Raw genomic sequence first — 21,163 nt, forward strand, 5'->3', positions numbered from 1 at the left:
AGAGCGAGTGCTGTTTCTACATCACAGTGGCTGCCGCAGCGTTTGTGTTAACATCTATATGTAGTGGTTACCGTAATGAAATCAGAAAATTGTGCTTATAAAAGCGCTCAGAACCTCTGAACGTGCCTTTCAATTTGCAGCACACACCAGACCGAGTGAAAGAAAATAATATTAAGAGGAGCAAGTTGACCATAGCGAGCGTGGGGAGAATTTGATGTAGTGCCTTGAAGTTGGACCAGTTTCCGTCGAATTTAGTTCCTGATAGACCAAAATATGATACTGATACAAAAGCATCAATGTACTCATATGTACTCCAATGTGTAATTGAAAGAATACCAGGTTACGTTAGGTAGCGTTTCGCTTGCAGCCATCATTAATTTTAATTTCAACCTATTCCTTGATGACGCACTGAAATATTTTCAAACTTTTCTCATTGTTTCCGGCCTCAGAGATTTCTTAAAACGTTATACCGAGTGTTGGTTACACCGTAAGTTAGACACCCATAAAGCTCTGACTTGCTTTAGAGCATCAAATCATTTAAGCAGCGATTCGAAAATACAGAAGACCACTTCTGAAGAAGGGCCTGCTGTCAGCAGGTCCTGGAATACAACACTGTGGGCAGTAACAATACCCATGTTTTACGTCACAAGATGCAGAAGTGATTTATATACTTTTCGAAAAACTCATTTCATAAAGTCTTCCGAGTCTTGTAGCGTATGGGAAGGGTGTTTTCGTTATGATAAAAAGTCGCGTAACGCAGATTTCACTACTTCCGTTGGATTTGAGACTGGGAATCAGTTTTTGGGCAGTCGAGTGATGTGATCATGGTCAAGAGCGAGTGCTGTTTCTACATCACAGTGGCTGCCGCAGCGTTTGTGTTTCAACACAAACACCACGTGTCTGGGCACACTGTTCATCACGTCACGTGCTGCTAGTGGCAGTGTCAAGAGGGCGCAGTGTTTTTTCAACATGTTACTCAAGTAATAAGTCAAATGGATTACATGAATGGGACAGAAACCTTAAGTTACCTTTCATTGCTTATTTGTGATCTGACCTAAATGAACAACAGCATCGTTTAATATCTTCCCTAATGATTATCGTTTCTTTCTTAACAGTGATTCTTGACAAAGCATTTTAACGAAGTTTATATTTTTGTGTGTCAGATAACTGAAAAATATATTATTTTATTTTGTCAGTCTTTGTTTCTCCACTGAGCTGTAAATGGTTCTCTTTATAAAACGCCTGGTAACGTCACAAGTCGGCCGCTGGTGGTCGAGTGGTTCTAGGCGCTTCAGTCTGGAACCGCGCGACCGCTACGGTCACAGGTTCGAATCCTGCCTCGTGCATGGATGTGTGTGATGTCCTTAGATTAGTTAGGTTTAAGTAGTTCTAAGTTCTAGGGGACGTTTGACCTCAGCAGTTGAGTCCCATAGTGCTCAGAGCCATGTTTTTCCTTCTACCTTGTTTTGGTCATTTTCCACTACATTCAGCATCCTGTTACCTGTAGGCGGACCATACTTCATTTTTTCAGATGCCATCTTTCACTTACAAAGAAGAGTACCCTAGATAATCCATTTTGCAGAGTGTTTCTATATTGTCCGCTGCTCGTGGTCGTGTGGTAGCGTCCTCGCCTCCCGCGCCCAGGTTCCCGGGTTCGATTCCCGGTGGGGCCAGGGATTTTCTCTGCCTCGTGATGACTGGGTGTTGTGTGATGTCCTTAGGTTAGTTACGCTTTAGTAGTTCTAAGTTCTAGGGGACTGATGACCACAGCTGTTAAGTCCCACAGTGCTCAGAATCATTTTGTTTCTATATTTCTGTGACTTGTCTGTTTACTTGAAAGAACATTATTCGTAAACATAAATGGTTTGCTAGCGCTGTTCTTCGTTTTACCTTTGTTAAGCATCTATTTCTCTCTCATTCTGGTCCTGACGTGGCTGAAGTGCTGTACTTGTAATGGTATCAGTTTTTATTGCTGTGTTCATATGTTTATTACTTTTTATCATTGCCATTACCATTTGTTGTTGTTCTTACATTCCAGTGTTATTATTTTCTCGATTTTCGGATAATACCTGCAAAATGTTGTTCATTTTGTTTCTAAATATGGAACTATTACGAAATTGTTAACAAATGTGACGCAGCGTATCTTTTCACAATTGAATTTAACTGTTAATGTTAACGGTTCCGTTGTTTGTACCGCTTCTGTAATACATATACACACGGTGTTAAGGAAAGTGGTATTCCATACTTTGCGAGTCGGTAGTATGGACTAAAACAAGACAAAGTGCATATCGTAAGAGCTACACGCACTTATTCAGTACAAGAGAAGTGTTTTAAGTAGAACAACAGATGTGTTTCCCAGTGGTAAAGGTGAAGAAATGCTCATTGCTCTTAAGACATTCATTTCAAACTCATTGCTCTTGTTTACTGGATATGTTTGTCTTGTTTCAGTCCATCCTATCAGCTCTCGAAATATGGACTACTTGTTTTTAATACCGTATATTCGATGCGGAAATGTAGACAAAGGACGTCCTCGCTTACTCATTTGCAGACGTTATATTCCTATTTTATTCCACTTGTATTGATTATAAGCCCAATAATTATTGGGCTGTAATGTATTCAAAAATTGGAACTAATCAACTCAGTCCAGGCCAGTTTTTATAATAGTAATATTACACTTTCCATTTCGAACCATTCCTAAATAAATGAAGGAATTATTTCTTTATCGGTTCATTTCTTCTCTTTTAACTAGCAGAACATACAATCCTGTAATTGATTTGGTTGTTCTTACTTTGTTCCAGAATAGGCCTGCCCCAATAAACCGATCTCTATTTCCTTTTATTAAAATTGTACGATATTCGTACGTTTCTTGGAGGCATGCTGTAGTTTTCACTATGACTGCCTAGGCTGATTTTTCTTTTAAAGTTAAGCGTAAGATACAATATACTTTACAGTACTTTACTAACATTACAATCATGATCTATAACATATCACCCTAGGTATACACTCTTTTTCTCCACGTCACTTCTCGTAACTTAGAATATAATTGTGTGCCGGCCGCGATGGTCTCGCGGTTCTGGGCGCTCTGTCCGGAACCGCGCGACTGCTACGGTCGCAGGTTCGAATCCGGCCTCGGGCATGGATGTGTGTGATGTCCTTAGGTTAGTTAGGTTTAAGTAGTTCTAAGTTCTAGGGGACTGATGACCACAGATGTTAAGTCCCATAGTGCTCAGAGCCATTTTTTGAATATAATTGTGCAGTAATCTCCACATGTAAAATTAAAATGTGTTCAGCGTTTTCGTAAGTGTATTTCCTCACCTCCTGGCATGGGTGAATGATAACACAACTACAAAACAGGAGAGGCGAGGACTGTATCACCTAATCCCATGTCGTTCGCGCTCGTTTCTGCCAGCCACTCTGACATGGGAAGTGCATGGTGACGGGGCTAGGAATCAGAGTGTGAACGTACTGGTGACGTAGTTTGAGGTTCCTGGTGTCTCTACCTAAAGCCGTTCACCCTGGTGTGCTTTCTGTCAGGAAATGTCGTCCTCGAAAATTGGACAGGATGGTTTTCTCATCCTTTGAAATTGTCAGATAGCCGCATCAGCACGTTTCCAGGATAGTACACAGTTGTTCATGGGTTCGAGATTTGTTTCTTGTACATCTTTTCCTTTATTCCTCCATTACATTCAATTGTCCGCCCTGGTAGCTGAGTGGTCAGCGTGACAAACCGTCAATCCTAAGGGCCCGGGTTCGATTCCCGGCGTGGTCGGAAATTTTCTCCGCTCAGGGACTGGGTGTTGTGTTGTCCGAATCATCATCATTTCATCCCCATCGACGCGCAGGTCGCCGAAGTGGCGTCAAATCAAAAGACCTGCACCAGGCGAACGGTCTACCCGACGGTAGGCCGTAGCCACACGACATTTCCATTTACATTCAATTTTGATATCAGCTGGCAACTGCCCGAATTTCCTTGATTAAAAATTATATGACAAAGAAACAAATTGTTTTCATGTTTAATATCCCGTAGGTGCATGCAAATATATGAATTGGGTTACGATTAACAGATTTTATGATCTTAGTCAAAACAGCAACGTTGCATAAACGATTGTTCTTGCCAATGAGCATTACATAAAGATACGTACACGTAGTTGTATCTAGTTCTTACTAATATGAAGGGAAGACTAATTTTATTAACATTCCTGAAATCAGCTACTTATCTCAACTGCAGGCGTTTACTCCGAGCGCGGGGCCACCTTGACACGAGCTGCGAACAGGTGACGTCACCGGCCACGGTCGCCTTCGGTAAATGCAACACATTGAGTGAACGAGCACGTGTAAAGTCCGTAGAGAATATCTCGCTATAAAACAGGTTAGTTTCTTCTATATATATTTGTTAGTGGAAAGGTAGAAAAAAGAATTCCATAGTGAAGGCTAGCAATCGTTTTGAATAAGCGAAGCAGATTAGCTTTACAACCATGCAACAGAGTCTAACAGTTCAACAGACGGCTGCACTGTATTGAACAACTTACACCGCATCTCATCATTACCAAAGCATAGGAGGCGGTATATTCCGAAAGAAGGCCCACCTGCGTGTTATAAGTGGCGCCTTAAACTACACTCCTGGAAATTGAAATAAGAACACCGTGAATTCATTGTCCCAGGAAGGGGAAACTTTATTGACACATTCCTGGGGTCAGATACATCACATGATCACACTGACAGAACCACAGGCACATAGACACAGGCAACAGAGCATGCACAATGTCGGCACTAGAACAGTGTATATCCACCTTTCGCAGCAATGCAGGCTGCTATTCTCCCATGGAGACGATCGTAGAGATGCTGGATGTAGTCCTGTGGAACGGCTTGCCATGCCATTTCCACCTGGCGCCTCAGTTGGACCAGCGTTCGTGCTGGACGTGCAGGCCGCGTGAGACGACGCTTCATCCAGTCCCAAACATGCTCAATGGGGGACAGATCCGGAGATCTTGCTGGCCAGGGTAGTTGACTTACACCTTCTAGAGCACGTTGGGTGGCACGGGATACATGCGGACGTGCATTGTCCTGTTGGAACAGCAAGTTCCCTTGCCGGTCTAGGAATGGTAGAACAATGGGTTCGATGACGGTTTGGATGTACCGTGCACTATTCAGTGTCCCCTCGACGATCACCAGTGGTGTACGGCCAGTGTAGGAGATCGCTCCCCACACCATGATGCCGGGTGTTGGCCCTGTGTGCCTCGGTCGTATGCAGTCCTGATTGTGGCGCTCACCTGCACGGCGCCAAACACGCATACGACCATCATTGGCACCAAGGCAGAAGCGACTCTCATCGCTGAAGACGACACGTCTCCATTCGTCCCTCCATTCACGCCTGTCGCGACACCACTGGAGGCGGGCTGCACGATGTTGGGGCGTGAGCGGAAGACGGCCTAACGGTGTGCGGGACCGTAGCCCAGCTTCATGGAGACGGTTGCGAATAGTCCTCGCCGATACCCCAGGAGCAACAGTGTCCCTAATTTGCTGGGAAGTGGCGGTGCGGTCCCCTACGGCACTGCGTAGGATCCTACGGTCCTGGCGTGCATCCGTGCGTCGCTGCGGTCCGGTCCCAGGTCGACGGGCACGTGCACCTTCCGCCGACCACTGGCGACAACATCGATGTACTGTGGAGACCTCACGCCCCACGTGTTGAGCAATTCGGCGGTACGTCCACCCGGCCTCCCGCATGCCCACTATACGCCCTCTCTCAAAGTCCGTCAACTGCACATACGGTTCACGTCCACTCTGTCGCGGCATGCTACCAGTGTTAAAGACTGCGATGGAGCTCCGTATGCCACGGCAAACTGGCTGACACTGACGGCGGCGGTGCACAAATGCTGCGCAGCTAGCGCCATTCGACGGCCAACACCGCGGTTCCTGGTGTGTCCGCTGTGCCGTGCGTGTGATCATTGCTTGTACAGCCCTCTCGCAGTGTCCGGAGCAAGTATGGTGGGTCTGACACACCGGTGTCAATGTGTTCTTTTTTCCATTTCCAGGAGTGTATATTACCATTCACTCTGTATTCTGATCTCCGTCCCAGCACCCTCCCCTTGTCAATGTAGGTTTTTGTCAACAGCAGTCAGCAAAGTATTTCAGAATGTGGAATCCTCCGAATAATTTATAAACCTGTAGCTTAGACTACACAGCCTCTGCAGTTGTCGAATTTTTTCACAGTATGATAATTAAGTACTCATAGTATTAGAAGTATTGAAATTTCTAAGTTAATGGACGATCATTTCTTTACAGGACCATAGCCCGATTCATAATAGCAGAGCCGTCCAGAACTGGTTCCAAGGTCAGCAGACAGTAAAACTTCTTCCTTTCGTGCCAAAACCACCAGACCTCAACCACATTGGAAATATGTGGGGGGAGGTTACGAGGTCGTTACCGCCTGGGTCAAGGAATTCAGAAGCTCTGTGGGAAAATATAGAGAATACATGGTGGGAGATAAAAACAATCTCTCGAGGAATTTAGCCATATCACTTCCCAGACGCCTTCGAGCACTTATAGTAAACCGAGGGCGGCTGGGTAGGGTACTGAAAGAAAAATAAGGGTCAAACCAGTTGCGAGGTCTTAAAGTGTTCCGGAAACCTACTAAAGCTAAATGGTCCTTGTGTGTTCTCATTAAATGTGTCTTTGAAAATCAATTCTTTCAGATCAAATTTAAGAGCATTACTGTCTACCATGAATTTCTGTTAGCAGCTCGATTAGTTAAAGCCACGAGATAATATTTTTCTGCACTTCCAGATCAGATTTTTAAACAAACTGACCAAAATCATGAATTTAAATTGGCCGTTACTAAAAAGAATTATGGTAAATCAGCACATTCCTACTTATAAACTAAATGGTTCCTAGCACTCAGTCATCCACACTTCATCATTTTCTTCATGAGTCCCATGTGGTGAGTGCCAAGTCTTTAGGCTATAATAGTTCATCACATGCATCCTGTTTGTGTCGTACCTGCTTTACAATTGAATTCTAACACTTTACTGTTCATCGAATTAGTCAAATGAAATATCAAATTCCGTTAACTTTCAAGTTACTCTTCACGGTCGCGACATAGTATTCTCACATTCGCCTATCTTTTACCTGTCTATAAACAATTTGGTTCCCTCCAAAATATTATATTAAATTAAATCTACCCTGAAAGAGAAGGTTTCTACGTAAGGTGGAACATTAAAGCCTTAAATAACTCATTTCCTTTCCCTTTTTGCTCCGCCACTTCCTCAGTCCATCCGGCTGCTTCAGTCGTCCCCAGGCAAGTCACGCTACTGCTCTCTCCCTGCCTACGGCGAGGGTGGCGTGCATCCTGGCCAATAAAGGCTTCAGAATTTCTAGCATTGGAAACTCCTGGCTGTCTTCTCCCCAGCACACAATGATGAAATCTGCCAGCGCTTTTCTACTCAATGAGCTTAACGTAAGAATACAGACAAACCAAGGCCCCCGTCTCTCCAATGCCAGAGACGGACCTTAGAAAACTCTCATGTCGCTACATATCGATACGTCATTGCCTTCCCATGAGTCTAATAATTTCGTTTCAATATTCACTCCCATTCTATCCACATTGCATACTATTTACCTTGTCCTCAACCCAATCGTCCACTATTTAGGATAGTATAAGAGGAAAAAGTGGGTTTTCATACATTATACCGAAATAATAAACTCATCCAGTTGCTCTGATCAGTTTCCTTAACACAGAAGGTTGGTTCAATAAAAACTAACAACTCAGATCGAGCGTCTGATAACAGGTACCTGATACCTGACGTAGCGATGTATTCTAGCAATTACGTGTGCCTTTAAAGTCAGTACCGCCATTAGACAATTTTTTTCTATTTGCAGTGTTACTTATACACGATCATGATTTCGGCTTAAATGCCATTGTCAAGTGTTTTAATGTTATGCAGTGCCTAAGATGGCTTACTGTCGTATTTAAAATACACTATTAGACACATTGTCTAAGGGTCAATATTTCTGGTAAAATCCTAATGCTATGTTTTATCGTTGGGTACACCATTTTGACCATCCTTGAATCATGCAGAAGTTACCTCTTGTCTCATCCTTCACGTTGCGAGTTATCATTTATCTACTGCAACCGCTATTATGGCAATGAGAGTGTTTATGCAGGAATTCGTTGGCAGCGTAGTTGTAAAGTAGTGACTTTATAAAATGGTAGTTGCCTCCGAAAGCAGTTCCAGATTTGCTGCAAAAGATGTATCAGTTCATTTCGGTACGTTTTAAATCACGTGCTACCTGTCACATGTAAGTGTGTTCTAGCAAGCTCGCAGGGGTTGCCATGACCGTAGACTTCACTAATCTTAAGTCACATCAAAATTAATGACAAAATTACTGAACATATTCGAAGGATCTATAAGAGTCACGAATTTGTACTTTTTTTAATCAACTCGGTTTGAAATAAGAGGGAAAAAACTACAGGGACAGTGACCAAGTTTGTTAGTATTCATTATCTGTGGTACATCTAGAGGTGAAAACGTACGAAAATGCACAACTGCACTTTTGCGAACTTCTGCTTTATTTTCGCATCAATAATGTTGTGAACCCACCATCTGGTATCAATGCATTACATTATCACCCATTATATATAATCATTTTGATACTACACTTGATATTATAGATGGGTAGAACACAACACAGGACACAGATAATGTCCGTTTGACGTCAACAGTGTGTAACATTTTACTTTTTTTAAATAGGAGAATGTTCCTCTCCAATAATTTTTAGATTAGTTACAATAAGCTTACGCTGCAAGAGAATTCGCTTGTATTTTTCAATATGTGGTCTGTTGTCGGTTTGAAGGCCTTCCATTACATCGCAAGGTAGTGCAACTTGTAGTGGTTCATAAAAAAAGAAAACAGAGAAGAAAAGAAAAAGAAAAAAGGTTGAAAATGTGGGAAGAAATCGTACGTGAAAATGTTTTTTTTTTTAAATCGTTAATGACCGTGAAAAAGGGAAAGAAAGAAAGAAATGCAGATCGGACTTCGTATTACAGAAAAGCTGTAGTTGGGGTGGTCCTTGTGGCGTTTTTGAGCAAAAGTTAAACCAATTTCCACTACAAAAATTATTGAAAAGAAACAGAGAATAACAAAATGTAACTGACAGGGGAAGTGGCGTAGATAAGAGTTCATCCTTTACCAGGTTTACTTGTCTTCCTTCGTGCGGCGTCCAGGTCTTCAAAAATCTCCTTAATTTTGGCGTGAAAAGTCTGCTCCGAAATCTTGCAATCGTCCAGGAATCACTACTTTATACAAATTAAAATCATCTTGATACTGTATGCAATTTAATTTACTTTGCTACTTCCATCCTCCGAATTTCTTAACAACTTCCACAATATGTCTACACATTAAAATCAGATCAAGACTAGCTAATAAGTTTTTTTAACGTCTTCATCAGATCACGTCTGCCTTAAGCTTCGGCTATCAAGTGACAAATAAGAAACGGATAGAAAAACAAAAAAGAGTTACAATTTTAGTATTTTCTCTGCCGTCGAGCGCTCATACCGCTGCGACGGCACAATTCATGTCTGAGGGAACGAGTGCAGCGCGGCGAAATTCAAAGTACCGCTACAAACTCCACCGAAGGCTGTCTGGAGTAGGGTGGAGATAGCAATGTGAAAGGTGCGAGCTGTCGAAGATTGTCTTCATATTGTTATTGCGATTGGGACTTCGTATATTCTTGACGACGTTTAGCACCTGTGCGGTCAGTCACCCAATTTCAGAATTCATGTTGAGTAATCCTGCTACATTACCATAATATTGTCTTTTTATATTGATGAGTAATATGGATAGTCGTCACGTTAGTGTGCCGTCTACAACGCAAATTTAATATTACTATCCTAGGAACTAACCTGCAATACGTTTTGTATTTCATAATCGGAACTATCTGCGTTAACCGTCATCCGAGCAATGTCAGGGAACAGAATGCAGCAGTCCCTTGGTAGCTACATGAGGACCTGCTTGAGTCGTGTTCTAAGGAAAGGGTAGTTGCTGGTTCACATTATATTATACTAGCGAGAAGTACCGACTTTTCCTTTTCTCTGCAAACATCCAGGACTAAATTCAGTAACTAAATGTTAAGAATATATTTGCATTTTGCCAACTCAAAGATCAATAGATGTAGATATAGATGTAGATTTTTATATTTAAAGGCATTCTCGTTCTGCATTGGAATAAACATCATTCATTATTTGCTTGTACTTGTTACGATTGTTATTGTCATTCTCTCACTCGCAAGAGTTTTCACATTCCTATTTGGTATCGATGCACATGAAGAGTGGCTATGAAGAAGGGAATATTGAATGTTACGTCATGCAGAACACACTCATTTACTTCGGCTCCTCGTAATCAACGCTACAGGAGAAGTCAGATACATAAAGTTGACAGTGTGAGGACAGATATGCTGGCACAACTCTGCAACTACACAGTGTTACCAGATAAAAAGGTGCTGCGGACTCGAAAGGATGGGTTCGAACAGCTACTTTCATGCAGAGACATGCACTTGAAATATGTTCATCGTTACGGGGTCAAACAAGAGGGTAACATTACTGAAACAATGATCAGGCTACTTAGTATATAATAGAGCATACAGATTTCAAGGAGGAAACGTATGAAGACGCAGACTTCCTCGTTATCAATATGTGCGGCTTATCTTTCGTGTTAACGAAAGTAATATCCCGCTTTACCTCTTCTTACATCTCAAATGAAACGAATGTCATGAGGAATCGAATATTTGTTGACTGCTTCTCTTCTTGCTTCCATCCTTACCAACATATTTCTGCATTCTTGTGGTAATCATGACATTCTATATGTATGCTGCAAAAGATTGCACGAGGACAAATTCGACATCGACGTGCAAAGCGTTTGATTTCTTACATTATTTTCAATTCAAATAAGCTTCCGATGTATTTTTACTTCGTTTGTATTTTCAGATGATTATGAACGTTACGGTAAATTATCTCACGTGCTTTATGTTGAATGAGAAACATTGAATCATCCGTTTTGCTTTCCCTACGTTGAAATGATATAATGTCGGCGTCAACAGCCTTCTTCCACGCCAGAAGCTGAAACTTGTATCATTCTGGATTAATGATAATTGTCTGTCTCAAATGTATACATAGCCCACAAGGCGACGTGAGAAACCATCAGGGAAGAACGCCGCATAAAAACCAAACGTGCGCGCGCGTCTCCACTCTGAAGAACCGCATCGGACAATCACGACAAGCATTTCGCTGAGAGCTGACTCGTAAGAGAGCCGAGAATTGGCAGCGTCGTAGCAAGTATTTGTCAAACTGTGATAGTGCATTTACTTCCGTATGTAGGTCGGCATTACCTCGCTAAATTCACTTGACATTCGTTTTCCACATCGAAGACTCATACGATATAATCCACTGTAAGATGAGACACTTAGAAAGTATATTTAATTTCTGGACTCCAAGAACGGCGTTCTTCACATAAGTAACACCTGTTTGTGTGTTTGAGGTTGCGTTTTGAGGCTCAGGCAACATCGCACTGACTATAGTCCGCCTGTTGTCACTAGTGTTTCGTTAGCTCAGAGTTTCCCTTGTGCGTTGCGGTGCTCGTACTATAAGATATAGTAGTTCCTATCTCGGTGGAAGCCGCTGACTACAACTTTTTATTTTCCATTTTAATTAATGGAGTTGCTAACTGCTAGTAAAAATTCCTTATACGAAATCTGAAGAATGCCTTTAAACATCAATCTTCGTAAGATTTCGACTTAGTAAATTATGTTAATATCACGGATGTCTGCTTCGCAAATGCCAAGGAGCTTCACTGTGAAATAGTTCCTGAAAAGATTCAAACCGACTGTCAACGATACGAATTTGAGCTTTCTTCGTCATAGGTCTAACATGTCAGGAGGTTGTTTATGAAGTGCACATGTTGATTAATAAAGTTCCTCTCTTCTAAATTTTTGCAATAGCATTTAACTGTAGACGTTTTCTGACACCGACGTTAGCAATTCCTTTCCGTTCTCTGAAACCTCCAAAACGATAAATTTTTCTGGTTTAAATCTGATGACCTTAACTATCACATCCGATCAACATTAAATACTTCATGAATCCATACATGGAACTCCAAATGTGCAGTGTTCCTGCACTGCTACAGAGCATGCATGCAAGGTATTCACACAGTTTATCGCATAGACTTACCATAAGGAATGAAACAAGAACTGTAATACACAACACAGACGCTCACTCTGGCTTGACGAAAACATCTGAGCGCTGACCAAAAGTTGCACAAATGATTGAGTTTGAAAGGAAAAGAAACGAGGTATGAAGCATTTATAAATTCGTCGATTGTAGTGAGGTGGTTTAACTTCGTCCCACTCTATAAAATTAATTTCGGGCCATACTCAACTCTTGCCGATTAATGTAATATAATACCCGCCTACTAATCACGACGTCTGTCGCCGTTGCTTTCGAGCGTGAATGGAAATCGTAGAAATTTTCTGTGGAGCAACATTTAATAATAAAGCGTTTTAAATCATCAAAAGCGATGAGCGGTAGCAGGCGCTTTCGATAAAGAACGGGAGAGTGCAGCCCCACTGCGGTCGCCACGGCCGCTGCCGGTAGCCAGCAAATGGATCCTGGGGCTTTGCCGCATACGGCGTCCAGAGGAGGACAGTCTGCAGGAAATCTGCCGCAAAATGGTTACTGGATAAAATTGTGATATCGGTGTGTCAGAAAGCGAAATAGATTGAATCTGCCCTACCATTACGTTCACGTCTTCAGCATTCAGACAGAAGAGGCTATAAAAATATTTTATGCCAGCTGCTCTCGATCCTCTGACATTGCAAACAGAAACAACGCACGCTGCCGCTAGCCCACAGGAGTAATCGGCCTATGGTTTCTCTATCATGGGACAAGTTTTCCTCCAGGAAGTGCCGCAGTCTACAGTGTTGCCAGATTGTGCAGATAACCGGTTTTAGAGAATTAGCGAGTTGGCCAGTTTATTTGTCCCATGTCGCAATCGGCGCGGACTTAGCCTCTGAAGTGGCCGGCCGCCGGTCAAGTTTTATGTCAAAGAGTGTACATACGCTTGCTATTTAAAAAAAAATGGCTCGGAGCACTAAGGGGCTTAACAGCTACGGTCATCAGTCCCCTAGAACTTAGAACTACTTAAACCTAACTAACCTAAGGACATCACTCAACACCCAGTCATCACGAGGCAGAGAAAATCCCTGACCCCGCCGGGAATCGAATCCTGGAACCCGGGCTTGCTATTTAGTTTACATTTTTGTCACTGTACCTATAGGTTATACACAGTTCTGGTGATTGGTTTTTGCTATTATGAAGTAATATTTTGAACTGTACTTACAGGTTACGTGGACAGTTTTCTACATATTACGCTCCTGTTGCATCTTTTGTGTTGTTCTTCTTCTTATAAATGCCAATTTGCGTTTTTTTTCACATTTCACAGCACTATGAACTGAACACTTGTTTTGATGCAATGTTTTGGTTTGTGTAGCCGACTGTCAGATGTTATTGCCATAGGTCGAACGTTACTGCCAACTTTCGAGTGTAATTATCTGTGATATGTTTGTGTATGCATTTGTGTGTATGTGTGTCTGTGTGTGTGTGTGTGTGTGTGTGTGTGTGTGTGTGTGTTTGTGTGTATAGCTTTTGCTTGTGGGCTGTGTGTGTGTGCGTGTGTATGTGTGTGTGTGTGTGTGTGTGTGTGTGTGTGTGTGTGTCCAGAAGGCGAAGGAGGGAGGGGAGGGGTAGATTTTGTTTTTCCCGGTTGCGTGAGCGGGACGATTTTTATCTTACCATTTCTTTTATTAAGTGTAGTAGGGAGACTGTGCTGATGTGTATTTGTTCATTTACCACATTTTTGTTTTCAGCGATGGCTTTCCAAATGTGGAGCTTTTCTTGCATTTGTTTAATATGTTTGTAATGGACTATTATTCAAGATATTCTATGTCAGAATCTAGATCAGTTGTTGAAGTTATTCAAACAACAAGATGATGTAGCCAGGGCCAACTTGTTCGGTTTGAATAGATACCATCACCGAAAATGAGTATTTTCTCAAAAATGGAATGACTTAACTCGAACAATTCATTACATCGTATGTAATGAATTGTTCTTGTTTAGTCGTTCCGTCTGTGTCAGACGCTCGTAGTCTCGCGGTAGCGTTCTCGCTTCCCGAGCACAGGGTCCCGGGTTCGATTCCCTAAGTGTTGTTGTGTCGTCTTCATCATCATCATTCATCCCCATTACGGTCGGAGGACGGCAACGGCAAACCACCTCCATTAGAAGCCTGCCAGTACGGCAGTGCGGGTGTACCGCATCGTTCCCCTACGCTCTGTCAAGAAGCATGGGACTTCATTTCCATTTCCGTTCCGTCTGACGATTACAGGTCATGGTTATGTAGAGTATTGTCATTTTAATGACGATCAGTGAATAACTCTTGCAATTACACATTTTATTTACTGCGTAACGTAAGGAATATGAACAAGTAATAAATTCGACAATTCCCACTCAAAAGGGCATTCTTGCCCTTCACATTGTAAATCCACTTCAAAATGTCAAATATCCAAGACAAATTCAAAATGAATTAACAGAGGTGAAGCTTAAAATACATCCAATAGAATAATGTGGGTACATGTTGCAAAACATAATTCATCTTTACTTATTTGTGACTAATGATGTTTTGGGTTACGTAATTAGATTCCAATAACTGAGAATAAGGATTTTACTTTGTATAAAATGTTACTGTTACCAACTTACCTGACTTCCAGTGCAGATCAGTATGCTTACATACAACCAGAAAAAGATTATTTGTCGACAGATAACTCTAAGGAATTTTATGTTAAGCTATCAGCTGCTCAACCATATTGTAAAGAGAGAGACAAAATAAAAGTGTATATAAACCAGTATTTGGGTTAGTTTCAGTATACAGTCAGGATAATTCTGAAATGAAATTATTACAGACAGTCCTGTAGCTAGAATTTGTGCCAAGAAAATCATTCGATCAGAAAGAAGTTTATGGACTGGTTTAAGCAGTACTGAGTGGCTATATACACTGTACAGCCAAAGAAACTGATACACCTGACTAATATCGTGTACGGCCCCCGTGAGCATGCAGAAGTGCCTCAACACGAGGTGGCATGGACTCGACTAATGTCTGAAGTAGTCATAGAGTGCAATGGCATCATGAATCCTGCAGAGCTGTCCACAAATCTGTAAGAGTACGAGGTGGTGGAGATCTTTTCTGAACAGTACGTTGCAAGGCATCCCAGATATGATCAACAATGATTATATCTGGGAAGTATGGTGGCCAGCGGAAGTGTTTGAACTCAGAAGAGTGTTTCTGGAGCCACTCTGTAGCAATTCTGGACGTGTGGGGTGTCACATTGTCTTGGTGGATTTGCCCAAGTCCATCGGAATGCACAATGGACTTGAATAGATGAAGTTGATCAGACAGGATGTTTATATGTCACCTATCGCAGTCGTATCTAGACGTATCTGGGGTCAAATTTCACTCCAACTCCACACCCCCCACGCCATTACAGAGCCTCCACCAGCTTGAACAGTCCCCTGCTGACATACAGGGTCCATGAATTCATGAGGTTGTCTTCATATCCGTACACGTCCATCCGCTCAGTACGACTTGAAACGAGACTCGTCCGACCAGACAACCTGTTCCCAGTCATCAAAAGTCCAATGTTGGTGTTGACGGGCCCAGACGAGGTATAAATCCTTGTGTCGTGCAGTCATAAAGGGTACACGAGTGGGCCTTCAGCTCCGATACCCCATATCGATGATGTTTCGTTGAATGGTTCGCACGCTGACACTTGTTGATAGCCCAGCATTGAAATCTGCAGCAATTTGCAGAAGGGTTGCACTTATGTCACGTCGAACAATTCTCTTCAATCGTAACTCACGTAAATCTTGATAACCTGCCACTGTAGCTGCAGTAACCGATCTAACAACCGCGCCAGCCACTTGTTGTCTTATATAGGCGTTGCCGACCGGAGCGCCGTACTCTGCCAGTTTAAATTTCTCTGTATTTGGATATGCATGCCTACACCAGTTTCTTTGGCGCTTCAGTGTATAATACAAGGGTCACTCCAAAAGAAATGCACACTATTTTTGTAAAAATACATTTTTCATTCTGCATGTGTGAAAGTTTTACAGTGTGTAGATACATCCTTCCCGCTTGTTTTCAAACTTAGTTCAACCTGTTCCCGGGAGTAGCGCCGTCACAGCATGTCTACAAGATGGCTGCTACACTTGACGTTCGTCATAAGCAACGTGATGTCATAGAATTCCTGTGCTGTGAGAACGAGACAGCGGGAAGCATCCACAAGAGATTGAAAAAGGTGTATGGAGATGCTGCTGTAGATCTCAGTACAGTTAGTCGGTGGACAAGCAGGTTACGTGATGAAAGCGGGCACAGCAATATTGAGGATTGTCCTCGCAGCGGCTGGCCTCGTACTGCACACACTCCAGACAATGTGCAGAGAGTTAACGAATTGGTTACTGCTGACAGACACATCACAGTGAACGAATTGTCACGCTGTGTTGGGACAGGGGAAGGAAGTGATTGCAAAGTACTGAAAGTGTTGGCGTTAAAAAAGGTTTGTGCCAGGTGGGTTCCCAGGATGTTGACAGTGGCTCACAAAGAAACAAGAAAAACGGTATGCAGCGAACTTTTGGAACAGTACAAGAATGGTGGACATGAACTTCTTGGAAGAATTGTAACAGGTGATGAAACATGGCTCTGTCATTTTGCACCAGAGGTGAAGAGGCAATCAGTGGAGTGGTAGCATGCAAATTCACCAAAGACAAAAAATTAAAAACCGCACCTTCTGCTGGAAAAGTTATGGCTATGGTGTTTTTCGATTCCGAAGGACTCTTGCTTGTGGACATCATGCCAAGTTGAACCACCTAAAATTCTGATGCATATGTGACAACACTGAAGAAACTTCAAGCTTGACTGAGTCGTGTTCGACCACATCGGTAAAAGCAGGATGTTTTGCTGTTGCACGCCCATGCACGGCCACATGTCAGTCAAAAAACCGTGGAAGCGATCACAAAACCCGGATTGACAACACTGAAACACCCGCCTTACAATCCTGACCTGGCTCCATGTGACTATCATTTCTTTGGGAAACTGAAAGACCCTTTTCGTGGAAAAAGATTTGAAGATGATGACTCCCTTGTGCACGCTGCCAACAGTAGCTCCAACAGGTTGGTCCAGAATTTTACCGTGCTGGTATACAGGCGCTGGTTCTAAGATGGCGTAAGGCAGTTGAGAGGGATGGAAATTATTTTTAGAAATGAAAATATTGTTGCTAAAGGATGTATCTACACACTGTAAAACTTACAAACATGTAAAACAAAAGATGGATTAAGAAAATAGTGTGCATTTCTTTTGAACTGACCCTCGTCCCTAAGCAGGAAGACATGGCCGTTTGTGAAATATGTGTATATCTAAGTATATTAAATTAAATGGAATAGGTATAATCAAATTTTCGAAAAATTGTAAAGGATACAAATCACACGTATATATTCAGTTAGACAAAGTGTTCAAAATGAACTATACCAGGGGAGATGCAATACCAAATATAGATATGAACTTAATTTGTTGTGATGAACTGCAAACAAAAATCAATACCTCAGAAATACATTTTTAAGTACCTTTGAAGCGTATCGTGTCCAACTTAGACGATTTAAGAGTAGTACATAAACGACTGGAAGAGATTGATAAATTCGTGGACAAAGAACAACTCGAACTAAAATGAGAAAACGAGGTCCAAACGTATTCCATTGCTACTTTTATTAGCATAGGTTTAATTATTTTTGTTATTTTTTCCTCAGCTGAGCAAAACGTAATTATGGAAGTATGTGTACAAAAAATTGTTCGATGTGCCTGGAGATGGGGAGCTGCTATTGGTCTATTTGCGTAAGGGCGACAGTATTGCAAACATCTGAAATAAATGGAATACGCTTACGATCAGCAGATAGTGGCCATATACAGCGTGAATCACCTAAATTTTGCACTGCACTTATTGCAGAAATGGGAAGCGTTATTAATGTGCCGTTTCAAAAGGTTCAAATGGCTCTAAGCACTATGGGACATAACATCTGAGGCCATCAGTCCCCTAGAACTTAGAACTACATAAACCTAACTTACCTAAGGACATCACACACATCCATGCCTGAGGCAGGATTCGAACCTGCGACCGTAGCAGCAGCGCGGTTCCGGACGGAAGCGCCTAGAATCGCTCGGCCACAGCGGCCGGCTGTGCCGTTTGCACAGAATGGATTGGTAGTCAGGGGATCGTATTGTTAGCCAATAAACAGACTGAATAATACTAGAAAGTGTACTTTTTGGGTAAACATACACTTTTTAAGTGGAATAACGCGTACTGACATAACAAACTAAATGTAGGTTAAATCAGAACGTCAGTGCGAGTTTCTTACGAGATATCGTATTTTGAAAAGTTTCCACAGCTACACTTATTTGTCCCATCCAATCTTCGTAGTTGCTAGGTACGATGTTGTTATATTTACTTACAGTATGCTTGTGTGTGCCTTGGGTGCCTTGTAACCTGCTAGTCAGTCAGTGTGTTACATTCCAATCGCCATGTCGTGAGTGGACAATGGGATTTACCAATGCAGGAAAAACGGATATGCGCGTGCTGTATAGAATGCAGTCCGTTCTTGTACGGTGTAAGTGGCAAATTGTCGCAATAGATGTTAATCATCTTTGCAGATATTTAACAAACTCTTCAAACAGTTACGTGAAAGTGGTTGTGCAACATATAGACAGCGTACCAGAAGGAAACAAGTGACGACAGAAGAGGAGGAAGTTAATGTTCTTGCAGCTACTGCAGTTTATCCGCATGTTAGCTCCCACGCAACCGCACGAGAAAGTGGCATGAGTCAGGCAAGTGTCCTACGCATTCACCATTGGCATAGCTTCCATCACCATCATATCTCTGTCCATCAAGAGCTGCATCGAAATGATTATGAAATTCGTGTTAACTTCTGTGCATGGGCATTAAGACAGGATGCTCCAGATGTAACATATCTTTTGTTTAGTGATGAAGTCACATTTACCAATCATGGCCAGTTAAACCGCCGAAACATGCGCTGTTTGTCTGTTGACAATCCCCGTTGCTTCGCCATGTGGAATGTCATGACCCGTGGACTGTAAACGTGTAGTGTAGGATAGTGAGCCATCACCTCATGGCCCGATTTTCAAGGACGGAACACTGAACTCGCACAAGTATCGCAGCCTCTTAACAGACCATATTGCATGGATGTTAGAAGGCGCTTCTCTGCAGACAAGAAATAACCTGTGGTCTCAATATGATGGCTGTATAGCCCACAGTGCATTAAGTATTACGGCATGTATTTAGGAACTGTTTCCAAATCGTTGGATGGGATGTAGGGAACCAGTACCTTGGCTGGTCTGTTTCCCGGATTTTCCGCGTGTAGACTTTTGTCTGCGGGGAAAGCAGAAATACGCTTTCCGCAAGGACATATGAACTACACCCGATGATATGCAACGACGTATTAGAGCAATCTGCTCGGGCATATCCGCTGAAATTCTAGCAGTCTTTTCATACTAGACTGAAAGTGTGTATTACTGCTGCCGGTGGTCATTTTGAACACAAGCAGTGATAGGTAATTGTCTCGTTGCTGTTCAGAATCAACATAACTAGTTTATGCAATTCTGCTATTCTTTAGTGTGTGCTACCACAGGTATTGTACAAGTGTTGTTGTAGGAATTTTTCAAAATGCGATACCTCGTAAATGACTTGCACTAGAATCCTGCAACAAACACCAATGTCACTCTGATTTACCCTACTTTTAGCTTGTTTATATCAATAGGCATTGTTCTATTTTAAAATGTATATGTTTCCACAAAAATACGCTTTCTGAGTACTGTTAAATGTGTTGATTGCCTACCAATGTGAGTCCCTGACTACAATTCATGATGCTCTCCCCTTTGGCAAAAGATTCAGGACTAGTCCGCCATTCGGATCTCCGGGAAGGAACTGCCAAGGAGGAAGTTACTGTGAGGAAAAGCTTGCATAATCAACGGAAGGATAATGTTCTACGAGTCGGGGCAGGGAATGTAAAGAGTTTGAGAGTGGTAGGGAAGATAGAATGTCTGAGAAGGGAAATGCTAAGACTCAATCTAGATATAGTGGGGGTAAGTGAAGTGAAATGGGAATAAGACAAAGACCTCTGGTCAGGTGAGTATAGGATAATAACAGCAGCATAAAATGGTAAAACAGGAGTAAAATTCGTTACGAACAAGAAGCTAGGTCAGACTGTGAGCTACAGCGAACAGTTCAGAGAAAGGATTGTTTTCATCACAATAACCAACACTGACAACAATAGTTGAGGTATACATGCCGACATCGCAAACAGAGTATGATGAGACACAGAAAGGATGTGATGATATTGAACGGGTAATTCAATATATAAAGGGAGATGAAAATCTGATAGTCGTAAGAGACTGGAATACTTTTGTAGAGGAGTAGTAGAGGAAAGGGTTACGGGAGATTATGGGCTTGGTAGTAGGAATGAGAAAGAAGAACGGCTAATTGATTCCTCCAATAAATTTCAGCTAGTGATAGCGAATATTCTGTTCTAGAATCACAAGAGGAGTTATACTTGGAAAAGGCTGGTAGATCGAGGCCATTTCAGTTAGATTACATCATGCTCATGCCGAGGTTCAGAAATCACATTTTGGATTGTAAGGGTTACCCAGGAGCACATATAGACTCAGAACACATATTAGTAATGATGAGAAGTAGGCTGAAGCTTAAGAGGCTAGTCATGAAGAATCATTGTGCAAATAAATGGAATACGGAAACAATAACAAATGAAGAGATACGCTTTAAGTTTTCTAAGGATAGAGCCTTAGAATGCTCAGCAGACTGTTCAGTTCAATAGGAACGAACATCTCTGAAAATAGCAATCACGAAAGTTGGAACGAAAAACATAGGGTACTGGGAAGGTAAATGCGAAGAAGCCATGGATAACAGAGGAAATACTTTCGTTCATAGATGAAAGAAGGAAGTAGTAAAATTCGGTAATATAGACATCCAAGTCACTTAGGAATGAAAC

This window comes from Schistocerca americana, chromosome X (genome assembly GCF_021461395.2).
Source record: "Schistocerca americana isolate TAMUIC-IGC-003095 chromosome X, iqSchAmer2.1, whole genome shotgun sequence".
Lineage (NCBI taxonomy): Eukaryota > Metazoa > Arthropoda > Insecta > Orthoptera > Acrididae > Schistocerca > Schistocerca americana.